The sequence below is a fragment of the Malurus melanocephalus genome, unplaced genomic scaffold (assembly GCF_030028575.1).
Source record: "Malurus melanocephalus ecotype Western Australia unplaced genomic scaffold, MMel_1.1 scaffold_618, whole genome shotgun sequence".
Classification (NCBI taxonomy): Eukaryota; Metazoa; Chordata; class Aves; order Passeriformes; family Maluridae; genus Malurus; species Malurus melanocephalus.
The window spans coordinates 39,455-42,641 of record NW_026623850.1 but is presented as its reverse complement, the minus strand read 5'-3'; positions in this window follow the sequence as shown (position 1 = coordinate 42,641).

The window sequence follows — 3,187 nt, the reverse complement described above, 5'->3', positions numbered from 1 at the left end:
TCAAAGGACTCCAAGCCAGATCAAGGTGGGATGACTGCCAAGTTCCAGTTCCTAGGTTGGTGAATACAATGTTTAAGCTACAGGTGGCTGTGCTGTTCCTGACGTGGAGACGGAAAGAGAACGGTACGACCCCATACTGCACACCTCATGGAACAATAGACATTCTTTCCCCACCTCTTGGCCGGTTTTTCCATACTTCTCAACCCCCTGGCTGCCACCTGCTCTCAAAAAGACTATAAAGAGTCTCTCTGAAAAGACACTGACGGGATCCCCGCAATGGACGCTGGCAAACCCATGAAATCTGGACCTCGAAGGGACTCATCTGAGCCATTGGTAGCTATAAACCCACTCTTTCTTCTCTTTCTTTCTCTCTCTCTCTCTCTCTCTCTCTCTCTCTTCTATTGCGAAAATCCAATAAAATTGCTCATGATTTTGAGTATATACTTGCCCCTCGTTTCTTTTGCACTCTGAGATTCTGATAACGAACCACCACGACTCCCGCTTGGGTTAAGCGGATCGTGACACCTCCTTTACTCCTCTTTTTCCACAGAACAACAGGAAAGTGCCCCAGAGCCGTGGTTGGCATCTGTGCTCTTGCAGCAGGCTTTGGCTGGGATCCCTGCTTTGGCTCCTGACCATACCAAACCTCTCCTCTCCCCTGAGGCACTTCAAGTGTTTGCTGCCAGCGCTGTCCCCAGACACAGACCATCCGAGGTGGCACATGGATGGATGGATGGACACAGGATGCTGTCACGATCCGCTTAACCCAAGCGGGAGTCGTGAGGGTTCGTTATCAGAATCTCAGAGTGCAAAAGAAACGGTGGGRCAAGTATATATATGTTCAATAATCATGACCAATTTTATTGGATTTTCATGATAGAAGAGGGTGAGAGAGAGAGAGAGAGAAAGAGTGGGTTTATAGCTACCAAACGGCTCTGACGAGTCCGCGCAGTCCAGATTTCACGGGTTCATCGACGTCCGTCGGGGGGATCCCATCAGGGTCTTTTCAGAGAGACTCTTTATAGTCCTTTTGAGAGCAGGTGGCAGCAGGCCAGGGGGTTGCAAAGTATGGAAAAACCAACCAAGCGGTGGGGAAAGAATGTCCATTGTTCCATGAGGTGTGCAGCATGGGCTGTGGGCTGTACCGTTCTCTCCGCCTTCACGTCAGGAACAGTGCAACCATCCGTAGCTTACACATTGTACTCAGCAGCCTGGGAGCTGGAAACTTGGCAGACATCCCACCTTGATCTGGCTTGGACTCCTTTGAGGAAAAGTCCCCCTTTCTCCCCCTTGGGGTTTTTGGGGTGTTCAGTCTCAGTCCATTTTGAAAATTGTGAGACAGTCAAGGGTTTTCTGTACGGTCTCTTACAGATGCTGAGGGTTTGCAGAGCATCTCTGTCAGGCAGGGGGAGGCACTGCCTTGTGTTGCCCTCCTGCTCCCCCAGCTCGAAGGGACAGTGCCCTGTGGGCACAACTCAGACAGTGCCAGAGGCCACCCCAGCCTCCCCCTGCCAAAATGGAATCATCACCCTCCCCCTGCCAAAATGGAAACATCACCACCTCACCCAAGCTGGGACCCTTCTCTCTTGCTTTTACACACAGATAGGATCTCACCAGGTGTTGCTTTTAGCTGCGAGAAAATTCCTCCCTCTTGCTGTTTTGCTCTTAAGGATTGCTTTCCTGGGCTAAACATCCTTTGCTTTAAATAGACAGGCTGACCCAAATACTTCTGTGAATGATTATACAAGGATGAAGARGAGACTGTTGTCCAAAGATTTTTACAAGACAACTTAAATCAATACAATCTTTCTGATTAGCTGCTCCTAGAAAACCTGTGTGCTATATTCATTACTTGGCTCACTTTTGCTTTTATTTGTTTTTGTGGTACATTACCAGGAACCTGAAATATTTACTCTCTTGTTCTCTGGGCTGCACTGATTTCCTTGGAATTAAATGTAGCCTAGAAATTCTCTGCTGTGGATTTTTGTAACAAATATTTTACKGTAAGCCACTTGTTACTAATGAGCCTAATATCACTTGTACAACTCTTTTTATAATCTTTACTCTTAAAAAATAATGGGCAAAAATTAAAATAATTATTCAATTGTTTATTAACAGATATATTAAACTGAACAGGGCATTGAAACTTGGGCCATTATTCAATTCTGTATAGGAAAAAAACCCTGCAYGTGTGGAAGCCAACATTTTTCACAGCACACATCTGAACGCTCTTTTTTATTTCAGACTGCCTACTGTAGCAGAGCAATCACTCCAACAGAAAATATCCTGGAAGCCTGAAATCTAAATCTAATTCAAAGTCTAAATGATGCACATGATTAAAAATGTATTATCTATTCCCAACAAATCAGCATCATTGAAACACTAATATTTCCCTAATTTTAAGCACCATCTAGTGAGTCGAACATTAGAGCTGATCTTCCAAATTACACCCGAGGAAAATAAGATCATGGTTTGACTGCATCCCACTYAGTGCTGGTGTCGTGCTGAGATTTGTAAGTTAGCTGTTTAGTCACTGTCTGTTCTCTTACTAATGGACATTAAATATTCCTCCAAAGGTGCTGGAGACCTGAGCTGCTGCATGAACATAATTTGTTTGTTGACAAAGGAGGGTCTTGGCTAAGCAGGCTCCCTAGTTAGATGAGGCTAACTGCCTGGAAGTGGAGCAGGGAAAAGCCTCATTTTGATAATGATAATTTTTTTTTTATCACTCCAGAGCAAGGGACTGGAAAGGATGTGGGTTTATTTCAATTATAAGCCAAAGMAAAAAAAATCTCCAGGCGAATAAAGAGCTTTATAAGGATCATGATTCTTACTACTTCTATTAGCTGGCTTGCCATGGAGATGAAGTAGGTCTGAGAGGGAACAGCACAGCAAATSTGCACACAAATATAGGACCTGCTTAGCTGGCCCCAGTGTTAAATCAGTTCAGTTAAATCAGCACCAGCAACTGATCTGCATGAAAGACTGCCCAGGGATGGATTCATTTGGAGAGCAAGTGATGGAGAGCAAGTTGGTTTAAAAGGGAGACTGAGCCTGGTTTGGCCTCTCTGGAATTGCAGAGCTTGTGCTTGGAGCAGGGCTGGTCCTCTACAGGTGCTGGTGCAAGACTGGGCAGTGCCTGGCCTTGCTGAGAGAGGAAAAGGCACATTGATGGGAGTGCAGCTCT